General features: G+C 42.4%; 1 protein-coding gene across 1 annotated transcript in view; it reads right to left on the minus strand.

Annotated features, from left to right (window-relative positions):
- Positions 1-1,135, minus strand: part of sh3bp4a (SH3-domain binding protein 4a) — a 17,301-nt gene extending 16,166 nt beyond the window's left edge. Inside the window, exon 1 of the mRNA XM_031852279.1 lies at positions 925-1,135. The gene's annotated coding sequence lies outside the window, so the exon portion shown is untranslated. The remainder of the gene's footprint in view (positions 1-924) is intronic.
- Between the last annotated feature and the right edge of the window lie 12,658 nt (positions 1,136-13,793).

Below are 13,793 nucleotides of genomic sequence, written 5' to 3' on the forward strand. Positions count from 1 at the left end.
GAACAAGGAAGGTAGGAAACATAGAGGAGGTAGCAGATAGGAGATGAAGAGGAGGAGGAGGAGGAGGGAAGGGACATGAGGAGGACAAACGGGGAGAGAAGAAGAAGAGTAGGAGGAAGGATTATGAACAAGGGAAAGGAAAGGAAGAAGGAAGGAAGAGGAGGCAGGTGAGGTGAAGAGGAGCAAGTGAAGAAAAGAAGAGGAGGCAGCAGAAAGGGGGAGGAAGAGGAGGGAATATCAGCAGGAGGACGAATAATAAAAGAATAATAAATAAAAGTGAGGAAGAGGAACAAGGATAGGAGGAAGAGGAGTTTATGTTTCAAACTCGAGGCTGCCTGATAGAAGGAAGAGGGGGGGGGGGATTTTCAGCTTATCAGATGACCTTATTGGCAGGGTTGAGGAGGCGCACACGCGCGTGGCCGGCGTGCGCACACGTGACAATATAGCGCTCATTGTCTTTTCTTTCCTCAATGTTTCTATGCAACATATTTTAATAATGATTAGCAGTTATTGATACAACAGATCAGTAAAAAGAGTGAATGATTGTAAAAAAGGAGCAGAAAGGCTTTTAATTTCTTCCTAGAATTAATATAATATTAATATCATAGAAATACAGCATACAACACTAAATAACCATAAACCTGGACCACAATAGAAAACCAGCACATGTAAAAAGACACTTTAAAAGTCATGATGTACAATACATGTAATAACAAGCACAGCAGAGACACCACCGTGTAGAATCACAACAGAGCAGCAAATATAGAAATATCACATAAATGCTGCTCAGATGTTTTCTTTTGATGCAGCCGAATTCCTTCCCGCACACTTTTCTGCTAAATTAGCGAACAAAATGAGTAAACTGGTGGTTTAGAAGATAGTCAGAAGAAACGAAGTGTAAAGTTGATCGTAATGTGAACTGACCTCCTGCTGGCTGGAAGCCCGGACGCTCATGAGGTGCTATGAGAGGAAAGGTGAGGAGCTGATGGAGATGCTTCTTTTTCTTTTTCCTCGTCTCTTTTGCCTTGAAGCTCACAAAAATAAAAATAAGTAATAAAAGGGTTCAAATAAGATGATCGGGCCTCAGTCCAACAAGTTTTTAACGGGGAGAGACGCGCAGACACGCCGGCTCACGTCCGTCTCTGCTCCGGTCTGCCGGAGGACTCGAGGAGGGCTGCTCTGATGGATGCGTGACGTCACTGGGAGGGGGTGTGGCCACACACACACACACACACACTGTTCTGCACATTGTACTTGTACTCCTCCAGGTGTGTACTTCCAATGATGGAGTACAGCTACGTTCATTAAATCAAACACTGAACTCAGGGTTCATATTTTGTGCTTCTTTCATTCGCAAAAACTGAAATTTTTACTGCATTTATCTGTTATTAGATTATTAATAAAATGTATTATTATAGGTTAAGCCACCCAGCAGTAAATGGTGCAACTACAACAGCTGCCACCATTTTGGATTCTCTGACTCTCCGTCCCTTTAAAGGTCAACGGAGTGAACTTATGTTAAGTTCAAAGTTCAAACTGGCCTCGTTCCTGCCTGTCCTCTTGCTCTTCTTCTACTTCTTAATATCTTGTTCTATTTTAAATTGGGAACACGAGTCATTCAATTCGTTCCATTAGAGGAAACACAGACAATAAAGTCAAGCTGCACGCAGACCTTCTGTTGCTTCTTATTATTCCATAATCAATAAAGAAATCATTGACACAAACGGAGCATCAAAGCAGCAAATAAACACAATAAAACACATTGTGTCCCTGTAGATAAAGCCGAGTGGAGCTGCAGAGGAAATGACTCGTGCAGCAGGACGGTCATTAATAATAACAACAACAACAACAGGAGATTTATTTGAAAGTGTGATGCAAAAAGGATGTGAATTCCACAATAAGATATACCAAAAACCTTCTAAACGCATGAAGAAATGTTTTTACCGCTCTGGTATCTGATGGAGATTTATTGGCTTTAAATGACAGTCAGAATATTTGAAAAGAGAGTATTTCTTTCCTCCACGCTCAGAGAAAAACAGCTTTCTTCAGTCTAATAGACCTTCCTCTTTCATCTCATTGACAAAACGTCCTCCCCGTAAAGCTGCTGTCAGAGCAGAGCGGGGAAGTCGACAACGACTCGGCAAAAAAGACGACAAGAGGAAGACAGCACGTCTCGAAATGAGCTCAGAAAAGCGGCGACTCCGTGACTGTTTACAGCAAAGAGATTTCAGTGAAGTATCTGTCAGCCACATGCATCCGCTGTTTGACTTTCAGGGCTTGTCTCCAGGTATGTGACAGCAGCAGAACGGGCCGAGCTCAAGCAGCTGTCACCCTGCAGAGTCAAAAAGTCACAACCTTTCCTACTTTGCATGTGTTATCCTGACTTGGATATTTGCAGAAGTCGGAAGCTCTGCATGCATTTTAGTTCACTTGAGTTTAAAAATGAAATCTCTCACAAAAGGAGTCAAATATGAAAAAGAGAAGTTCAAAAGTCAGATTAGAGTTGATGTCTGAATGCGATGACCTCAAAGACATCAACAAGCTGAAAGGAAACGTCCTGCTCTACTCGGGGAAGTTGTAAAGTCCAGACCTGTGCATCGTGCTGCCGCTTTGTTCTCCCTCTCAGCGACGCCTCGGGGAGCTTTTAAAGGCAGCAACCAAAGTCTAATTAGACCGACGACAACAGCTGGAGAGAACCAACGGGAGAGGAGTGACTCCTCTTACAGCTCTCATTATGCATCGTCCTACTTAATCACGTAGACATCTGGAGCCAGTGCAGCTTCGTCTCATCAGATTGTGATTGATTCAGTTCGTGAACTCCTCTTCTTCAGGTTCTCTTTATCGCGTTTCCTGCATTTGACTTGTCTTCTAATATTTTCTTTTAAAAGTTTGACATCGAAGGGCAAAAAGTCTCCTCTTCTCTCACTTTTTGTTGTCAATTCATGAGCTCTCATCTTATGCAGCTCGTGCTTTTGTGTTTGGCCTCAGAGGGTTCAGTCACATCCCAAAATCTGAGGGCTTTTAGAACCCATCAGGCTTCTCTGCGCCTTTCTCTGCATGATGAATGCTACAGCAGCAGCTTCAGAAAGGTGAAAGCGCGGTGATTTATCTGACCGCCCTGAACACGCTCTTTCATTCTGCACCGTCAGGGGCCGAGGGGGGATATGATGGATATCCACGAGGCGACTTATTGACTGACTGGAGATCAGTGCAGGGCTCTGATCTCCATCCAGCGGGCCGGACTCACCTTGGACGTGTGCTTTTAGAAAAGGATTTCTCAAACTCTTCAGCGTCTCAGGCTGCAGAGACCACCAGCTAAATCACACAGGCTGAAGTTTTCATTTGTTCCACATGAAGAAGAGCCTGACGCCGTTCAACAGACTGAAGCTGAACAATGCATCTGCACAATGCATCAGTCAGTTACGTCTTTATTCAAAGGTTTGTTTTGTATATTTACTTCAAAACATCCTCTGAAAGCTGTTGAAGACATACGTTTATTGTTATACGATCTCCATCTCAAAGGAAGACCACGACGTGGAGGAGAACTTTGGGAAAAGTTGTCAGACTTCCTTCTTTAATCATTTACTTTCATTCCCTGGAAGGGTTTTATTCTGCATAAACGATTAGTTGAGTATTCATCAAAGTAACTCTCAAGCTTCTTAAATGTGAAGATTTTCTGCTTTTCTTACTTCGAGAACATGCAACGTTTTGGGGAATTTTTGAGCTTATGGTGGCGCTGCAGGAAAGGTCAGAGGATCACCAAAGTCAGAAGGATTCATCCTCTGAGGACCAAGAGTATTAGCACCAAATTTCACGGCAATCTATCCAATAGTAGTTGAGATAAGAGTTGGAATGGTGAGCTGAGTCGTTATCCTGTCGTATGTTCGTATGTTGTGTTTTAATCACATCGCCACAGAAGAAGACTTTTGTGCAGCGATGTCTCTGCAGGATGAACTGGTTTTATCAACATTTTCCTGCAGAAAGCTTCATATTTGCAACGTGAGATTCTGTTTAATGATATTTTAATGTTTGCACATTAATCAGAATTCAAGAAAATAAGAGAAAGAGTTAAAGTCTGGAATGCAGACGCCTCCTGAGAACACAAGAAGCAGCCGTGTTTGTATAAAGAGGTAAATGTTTTCCGTTGCTGCCCCGAAGTTCAGCTCTTTTTGGAGACTCAGACTGGATTCGACGCGTCCATTCATCGGCGCTGAATGGGAACAGTGGGGTCTGAAAAGGAGCCCTTCTATTCAGCTCTTTATCAAGGACCCTCGCTATCAGCCCGGCTCGCTTTGCATCAGAACAACGGAGCGTTCGCTTGTCGGCCAGGTTGGTTATGGGAAGAGACGCCAGGAATGTATTTCAGATGCGGCCAGAATGCAAATACGGGAATTCCTGAAAACCTGGTGAGAATTTTCTTGTCAGTTGAGGAGTATTTGCAGCATTTGAAAAAAGGGCATTGTCCTACAAACTTTCGAAAATTACTTCAATTGGTAGTAACTTCTTCCAAATGAAGTGAACAAGTTAGATTAACACAGCTGCTTTAAGTCTGTTAAAGTTTGCATTAATGGAACTTAAAGTTTCCAATTTCTACGACTAATTATTTATTCAACAGTAAAACACTCCTTAACAATAAGAGTATAGTTTCATCTTCATAGTGCGACATTTTAGTTTGTTAAAGTAAAACGATGAAGCTGCCGGAGTCTCTGCAGAGAGAACAGGAGACTTCTTCTCCCTCTTCTCCCCCAGCTCATTTCTCCTCCTCCTCTCACCTCCATCTGTCCGTTCACTTCATCTCCACACTCCAGGCTCCCCAACCTGCTCACGGGAAAATGACTCATTCATCCTCTTCTCCGTAGCAGCAGCGGGAAAAGGCCACGGATTAGCCGTCTGTAACTTCAGGCAAACACACCTGAAGTCTGCAGCCTCGTCGGTCCTGAGGCAGCGTGTTCACGGGTTTTGTGTTGATTCCTGATGAAGAATGTATAAAATGTGCATTCGTGCAAATCATAAATCCTGTGAGGGGTTTGGTCAGTTTCAGGAAAAAGCTTTGTTTTCACGATCATGCAGCTGAAGAGACTTTGACAACCCGATGGAACCAAATGATGCTGCTCTCTGAAGGGCGGCCTTCCAATCCTTAAATCCTCAAATCCCTGGTTACTGACTGATTACCACTTCACCGCCTGGATCCTCTGCATCATCTGCTGCTGCTCTTATCCACACAAACGTACAAAGACAGTCTCGCTCAAGGACGGAGCTGCAGGATGATCAGCGGAGGGTGATGGCGTCTTTCCTTCACAGATCAGTGTTTTGGCAGATGATGCAAATTCATCTTGTAAGATGAAAATGAGTGACGTCTGTCATTGACGAGCTTGAGTCATTTATTGCTCACTAAATTCAAATCCTGCTCTGAAAATAGACACAATAACCTTGTGAACGGACCATTTAGATGCACTATACTTTTAATGTATTTGATAGAAATACAGCGTTTATTAATAACTCACTGTTTCTGCAGCAGAGTGAAGATGTAATCCTTGTTCGTCTCACTTAAAGTTCTCTTTTAAATCCATATTTCCTGCAAACAAGTTCTCCAAACTAAACTCCTGAATATCTCCTAACTCTCCCAGCTCCAGGCAGATAAAAACACTTAGTTTGTGCAACTAAAGTGTTTATTTTGTGCTGCATTTATTTTCTGGTAGAAAAGGATAAAAAAACATCTATTTCCTTACGTAGGACCACGGCTTAAAAAACGACAAAAAGCGAATAAATTAAAGTTTGTAGTTCAGTGCGTGGAGAGACTTTGTTTTGTATGAAGCATAAAGAAAATGTTTACATGTGCAGCTTTAAATTCATGACTAATATGAAAACACTCGTCGCTTCCAGACGTCTGCAGCTTTGAGTTGAGTTTTAGGTGAAAGAGTTTGAGTCTCTGCAGCTTTGAGGCTGCGTGTGTCTGACTGAGAACTCCGCTCCGGAGGCTGAATCTCATCCTGGCCCATCGATCGACACAGAGATAGATGCAGCATTCTGAATCCTCTCTGCAGGGCCTCCTTCGGTGAAATCATTACCTCCGAACCCTCGCCGTCGCCCACTTCAGCGCAATGCCAATTACCCACAAACCCCTCTGTCCACAGGGTCCCCATGGCAACGGAAGCTTGCCTGGGAGACTTTAAAAAGGTTGAGTGTTTTCATTAACACGCGGTTATTGTTCGGCCTAATTGAAATGTGTGAATCACAGGGAGACACCTTTACACGTTTACCCTTTAACAACAAGAGAGAAAGCTTTACATAACAACGCATAAAGACAAGAAACAAATATAAAAGTCTTTGAGTTGAAGCGTTGATTTCATCTACAAAGTGAATCTGAAGCCAGTTAATCAAAAGACTTTCTTTTTGTTTGAGCAGAGTCGCTGAGCTGCAGGGGAGGAACAGCAGCATGAAGAGTGAAGATGACAGCACAGACAGGAGGAGGAGCTCCACTTCATTAACTCACTCTGAGAAAGACTCAGCTGCAGACAGTCTGTGAATGTTTCCCTGCATTAAAGCAAACCTTCTCACTAAAATGAACTCATACCTGCAACAAACTGACTAAAACCTTCAGCGCTCTTCTTCTCTTTTTGTGTGGTGCACAGCGGTGAAATCCGTCCTGTGGTTCTCACAGGACAGAGACGCTACAAACATATGATGTTATTGAACATCATGCATATTACGTGTATGCAGATTAAACCAGCCAACAGGATATAAAGGAGAAAACACTGACAGGGAACATTTTACTGCACTGATATTCTGTGAGAGTAACAGAATATTTACCAGAAAAAACTCACAAATCTGCGAGATTATAAAGTCATAGATTCATGTGTTGATGTGCCGATGATTTACCGATGTTAAAAAGCTACACGGTGCACCTCCACCCTTAGTCTCACACCTCCTCGCTGTGCTCGGCTAAATGTTTTTCGGCCTTCATTTGCCCGAGCTCCTCCCCCATCCAGCATGGTTAACTTTGGCGATTGATGGCGCTGCTGGTGAGACAAGACATCCGCCGGTGTCTCTCAACGTCACCACCGGAAGTCATCGAACCCGAGAGAGTTCGTCGGGCCTCCTGAAGTCGTATGAATCTCCTTTAACTGGGCGAGCTGGTGAAGCGTGGAAAACCCGCTGGAAGGCCAAATGAGAATTAAAGCTCCATAAAAAGGTTAAATGGCTGTTTCACCTCTGGACCGAAACACGGTGTACGCTGACGGAGTGAGCAGCACGGGTGATATATGGAGACCAGTATCATGAGCTGAATTCAACAAGTGGACCAAGGGTCTGGAAGTCTGTTACTTTTAAATACGATTGGACGGACGCTACCGAGACCTTCTTCTTCTTCTGGTGTTTTTTTTCTGGCAGCTTCAGGTGCACCATCACCTCCGTCTGGACTGGAGGAAGGTCCTGATCAGAAAAACAAAGACGCACAACTGTGACTAGAGTGAATAAGTTATTAAGAGGCTGCCATCTGAGGATTCTCATTTCACTCTCAGGGTCTGCGTGACTGACAGACGGCTTAATCAAGTTGTTCTTAATCTCGTTGAGAAGCCCCCCGGCTGATTGCTATTTTCATAATGAGCTCTCTCCTTTCTGTTTCAAGTCCTCGCCGCCGCAGACGTTTGATGGCTCACGTCAGAGGAGGACGGAGGCCACTTCCTGTCGCTGAACGGTCAGCGATTCATCCACGTGTCCTTGAGCGAGGCGACGAAACACTTCCTGTCCTCTGGAGACGAGAGTTTCAGCCACATTGTGCAGCTATAATCTAATTTCATCCTCAAATTAATACATGTGCCTCAGTAGCTTGTAATTATTCATTTTGTAATCAATCCTCTACTTAATTGAACATCCAGTGAGAGTTATGAGAGAATAAAAGCAGGTGCAGGTGAGAACACATCACCAACTGCGGTTTGGTTGAAATAAACCTTTAATTCACAGAGTAAGATGTGAAACCGCTGCTATACGCTCCCCTAACAGACACGAGACTCCATTGACAGGAACAGTAATCATCACTGGTATTCTTGGTTAGTCTTTCCACTATTCCAGCAATCAGCAACTCCTGTTTGATGTTTGAAAGAGACTGAATGTGTAACAGAAGTACCCGTAACATTGTCACTGTTTACTAACCACGTTTTCTGGCATGTTCGGGACGTCAAACACACGTTTAAGCAGGTTTTCCTGTGAAAAACCTGCTTAAACATGCATGGGTAAAACATTAAAAGTCTTTGAGATGCACCCTCAAAGACAGTAGATATTAGTCGTCAGGCCGTATTTACTTTTCCTCGAACAAGTTCTCTACAAACTTCGTCTCCTGAAGATCTTTTGAACAGATTTGTTTCAGCTTCATTTTCTAAAAGTCACAGCACGAGCCGATTCTTGCTCCAACTCTTCGGTTTTGACACCGCACTGCTTCTTACTTTGACAGACTAAAGCTTTACTTTACTGGTATTTTGGCAACGTTTGTCATATTTATATTCGTGGGAAACTTGAAGGATGAAGTATAGAAGTTCCTAATGTGTCCTGATTTGACTCAGGATTCTTTCAGAAACAGGATTACCTCTTTGGGCCGGTGTATTTCATTTTATTGAGCTCGATGAAGTGCAGTTGGACACCAGTGATCCCCTCTGAAGGCTGCAGTGGAGTCGGAGCAGCCTCTGTCTGAGTTTGAAGCCTTGCTGTTATGACCAGCTTAGCGTTCACCATATGGTGTTGTGGTTTTTGTGTATGCGCGGGGGAAAGATTAGCTCTGTGTGGTCGCTGTCACGCTGGGCGCTCGCCACCAGACTGGAAACACGGAGGAAGAAGACGTCTTCAGTGCTGCATGAACAGACCGACGTTACTTTGGTTTGATGCAAACAGAAACAGATTCATAGAAACTGACCTCAGAGAAACACAAAATGACCACGAAGAGATTCACAACAACAAAAGAGACAAAACAAGTTCTCAAAGAGAGACAACAGGAAGACACAAAACCACCGCTAAGAGACACCAAACAACAACAGCAAGACACAAAACTACACTCGAACTACTGCAAAGAGACACAAAATGTCTACAAAAAGACACAAAATCACAAAAAGATGCAGGACGCCTACAAAGAGACACAAAACAACTACAAAGAGGCTGCTCTGTATTAGACGTGATGGGGCCCATTGTCTCATAATCCACCCGTGATTAGCTGCTACTAGCATACCACACCTGAATCTCCAGTTTAATTGTCAAGTTGCATTGTGGGTAATGTAGGCGGCAGCTTTCAACGAGTAAAAATGAATGATGCGAGGAATAAAATGTTCTCTCTGGTTCTGCTGCATCTATATTGAGCCTTTTATAAAAACGCATGATATACGAGTCGTCACCTGAGTCCATCTTTGCTCTCTTGACTTTGATGAACTTTTCAGGAGGAAATCAGACGACATCGTCTGCAAATCTATGATGATTCTAATCTGACACGTTCGTCTCTTGGACCTAAACTGCGTGGGCGGACAAACCAAACCAAACGCTTCCTTCCTCCAGCTGTGTGATCTGATTCATTAACTGACTAACGAGCTAAAAATGTCTCTGATGACCCAGCCAGCGTCTGACGGACAGTGACAGGCAGGAGGTGGAGGAGTCAAGTCAAAAATCTGGCATGGCCGACTCTGCTTTAGATTTAACAGCTTACGATGTTGTGAGTCATCGCTGACCTCCAGTCAATCGGCTCCCTTTATTGTCTCGTTTCCCGTCAGTCCAATTAGCCCGCACACTGGAAAAGAGGAAGTAGGCCATCAGGTAGGCCGTGTGGCGGGGATACGGCGCTCTGATCCAGGAGCCTCTAATCCGATGGAGAGGGGGGGTGAGAGTGGTGGCAGAAGAGGATTATGGGATTAGATGCGACATGAGATGGCCACTCTGCAGCAGAGAGGGCGCCGGTTCAAATCCACCACAGTGGCGCCAAAAAAAAAACCAGTCAGTTGATGTGTTTCTGTGAAAGCTTAACTTCTACATGTACTGCGGTTGTCTGTCTGTATTTTCCACCATTTTTGTAGTTTTATCTTGTGACATTACAGCAAAACGTAGTAAATCAAGTCATCAGTGTTTCCTCCATGTTTTAAAATACAATTTTCTGTGATTTCACCATGAATTTGTATAAAAATTGCTGAAATGCAGATTGCAGTCACGTATATAGTTTTTTGGGTGTTTTGTTGTGCCGCAAAATGGGACTACAATCTGCATTTTGTTGTGTAACGACAATGAAAAGATAAGCTTGTAAAATGACACGTTAATGACCACAAGGCTGATGCATCTTCTCTCTTAACTCTGGTTCAACTCTGTGGAAAAACTAAATCTCTTTAGGATAAAGTTTGTCAATCTCCTGGTGTCAGTCAAGATTCATGTTATAGATAATGTGCATTGAAATGAGACATGTCGAAACATGCCGGAGTACTGAATCCAAAGGGAAAAGCCTCAGCTGAGCGTTTTTCTTGGTTTGGTAAAAACAGATTTGAGAGGACGAATGTTTTTCTGCAGACCGCCGACCTTGCAACTTGATTGCCGCCATAACTCAGGGCGCCAACGCTCACAGGGGCCCCGACCCGCCAGAAAAACACTTTCCCCCCTCGTATAATCCAGGTTTTATGGTCTGACGCCGCCGTGTGATCAACCAAAATGAGCCAGATGGGATTGGACAGATTGAGGATCTGTCCAGATTACGCTGTGATCGTCCGCCAGGCGAGCGGACGCAACGCCAGGAAGTGATCCAGCGGAGGGAAACGCCAAGAGACAGACGGGGTGTTTTTCCATCAGCAGCAGACTGTTGGGAGATGTTTGTTCCACCATCTTTGTAGTTTTTATTTCCTGCAGCAGTGGTTTAATTTTGCAACTGTTTTTACACTGTATCAGTACTTTTACTGAAGTACAGCATCTGAATACTTCCTTCATGAGAGTCTTAAAGGAATCAATGCAACCCATCGATGAGAGAAGATTGAACAGATTTGACCCTGATGGCTCCAAGACTGCACCCTAGGGGTAGAAACACATAACTACAACAACAAAACAGATATTTCTTTCTCCTATTTAACTATAAAAATTGCTTTTCTGAGTCTTATGGTGCCTTAAATTAATTTAATGTATTTTGAATTGCTCTTTGGAGATAATTGAATCAGTCAGAAGTCATTTTAAAGACTTAATAAACCTGTAAATTATCAAAAAGAGGTGCAATAAAAGCCCTTAACTACCCCTCCATAAGAAACATTTTTAAAGATGTGACTTTTTGATCAAGTTTTAGAGAAAAAGGTGTTTTGCTTCACTGTGAGATTATTGATTATCGATATGTTTAAAGACATTAACGAGGATATAGATCTGAGATGAGGTTGCATGATGAACTGTTGCCCTCTCGTGGTGGATTATGAGACTCACTCTTTTCCTAGTTTCCTCATCCTCGATTCCTTTTCCTCGCCTCCTCTCGTTGCATCCAGAAGAATAGGTTGGATATCAAAGGGTCAGAGGTCAGAGTAGGTTGACGGTAAATGCAGCAACTTCTTTGATTGTAAAAACAGAGTAACACAAAAATAACAACAAATGTAATTAAAAATACTTGAGAGAAATAAAAAAGGCCCCAAATCTAATGCTGCCAGTTGATGACTCAGCGGCCTGGCAAAACCTTTCACACGTTGCCACCGCGACGGCTCAGCTCAGGGGCCCCGGGGCCCCCGGCTGAGAGGAGGCCTCGGCCATTTGAGGACGCCGTCTCCCAGGAGACAAAGAGAAGCTGGAAGAGACACAAAAGAGCAGACGAAAGAAAGTCCGACTACTGTTTTTAATACAGTCGTGTTTTCTTTCATTTTGAATATATGTCATGACATTAAAGTCAAATCAATCACTTCAAAGCTGTGAAATATTAGCAGCAAAAATAAATCTAAAAATCTATTTATTTATTTAATTATTTTTAGTTATATTTTTTATTTATTCATATATTTATTATTATTTTAATTTTATTTTTTATTCATCCGTATTGTTAATAATAATATTTTATTTATATATTTTTAAATTATTTACAAACCCTCATCTTCCACATATCTTAACGGGTATTCTGCCAGATAAAGAAAACATACATTTGTTTACGTACTTACTGTCAAAGTTAATACACAATTACTAAAAAAATCTGCTGTATAATTCGTATTATTTGCATAGTAAACATAAAAAAACATTAAATTAAGACATCATTTCTATTTTTTTTTCTTTCCTCCATGCAGAAAAAAAGTCAAAATTAGGAGTTAAAATATAGATTTTCTGTAATATTTTGTATATACTAGATACAACAGTGAAATACTGACTCTAGCTAAATTTGTATAGTCATCATTTTGAGATAGTAAGTTAAAAATATGTGAAAATAAGTCAAAAAGATGACTTATTATACAAACATAATGAGGTGTCACTCCTGCCCTGTGTTGAGCAGACAAACAGAAGTCAGGCCGGCAGATGAAAGAAGAGAGAGAAACGATGGATGTTTCCTCCTCACAGAGTTTCAGTGTTTGAAGCGAACAATGAGACGGTTGTAGTCGTCCACGTGAGGAGTGTGTTTATCACCGAGACAAAGAGTCAGTTTATCGAGTAAGAAACGGGAAAAGGGGTCATCTGTTGAACGCAGCACATTGTGGAGATCTTTCATATCAATTTACACAATATATGTAATAATCTACATATTTCAGCAGCTGTAAGTCTCATGTTTCAGTCTGAACCAGCAGAACTTCATGTAATAATCACCTGTGTCGTTTCTATATACTTTTTGTGAGGAGTTATGAGAGGACCCTGTGCATTGTGGGAATACTTGTTCTCTAAAGCTGATGTACAGCATGTTAGGAGTAGAAACCTGGCATCGGGACGTCTCCTCTTCGGCCCATTTTGCCGGAGCAGATGCGTGTTTGTGTGAGCTCTCTTCCGGCTGCAGAGGGCACACGTCTGGCCAACTCCACCGGTGAAAAGATGGTCTTCATTAACATGCACGGCCAGCCGCTTCCTCTGAAACGGGCCGTTGTGTCCCAGCAGCGACACAACGCGGCGCAGCAGATCCGGATCAGATAGGCGGTGTATGATGAGCGGACAGAGATACAGACGGAGCTGTCTGCATCCTACAAGTGCTTGGCAAGGTTTTCTAAATACATCTCAGCTGGAGAAGAACCTCTAGTTCCTCCTGTAATTCATAGAAAGTAACTGTAAATCATCTGAAGGTGGAGAAGTGTCCGTAGCACTGATTTATCACAAGATGTTAGAAGTTTATTTACAAATCAATGACTCTTCTTAAACCCAGCACAACTTCCTTGTAATTTAAACTAAAGTACATATATTTTCCTGTAAAATACAGCTTAATTTATGATGTTTTCTCAGAAGAATAACAAAGCAACAAGTAATTAAAGCTCTCAAATTAAATGAAGTAAAAAGTGTAATATTTCTCTCTGAATTGCGGTAAAAAAAATACAAATATTCATCCAGGTTTTTGTCTGTAAAAGCATAAAAAGGTTTTTCAGTGGAACTATTTTCTCTTGAAAGTCACTCAAAATGTCTTTTATGAGTATTTAACACGTCATTAAAGCTGCATTAACACAATAATGTTCATTTAGAGTCCTTATTTGTGTGATTTATGCAGATTTGAATCCACATATCAAACCAAATAGTTACTTATTACATTAGTCAGGTGATCGGTGCTGGTTAGCAGAGCTGCGGTGGAGTGAGGGGAGGTGGACACTCGGGATTGGTCGGTGGTTTGGATGACCTCAGCTCTGCTCCCTCCACCCTGC

This window comes from Anarrhichthys ocellatus, unplaced genomic scaffold (assembly GCF_004355925.1).
Source record: "Anarrhichthys ocellatus isolate YVR2014 unplaced genomic scaffold, GSC_Weel_1.0 scaffold12, whole genome shotgun sequence".
Lineage (NCBI taxonomy): Eukaryota > Metazoa > Chordata > Actinopteri > Perciformes > Anarhichadidae > Anarrhichthys > Anarrhichthys ocellatus.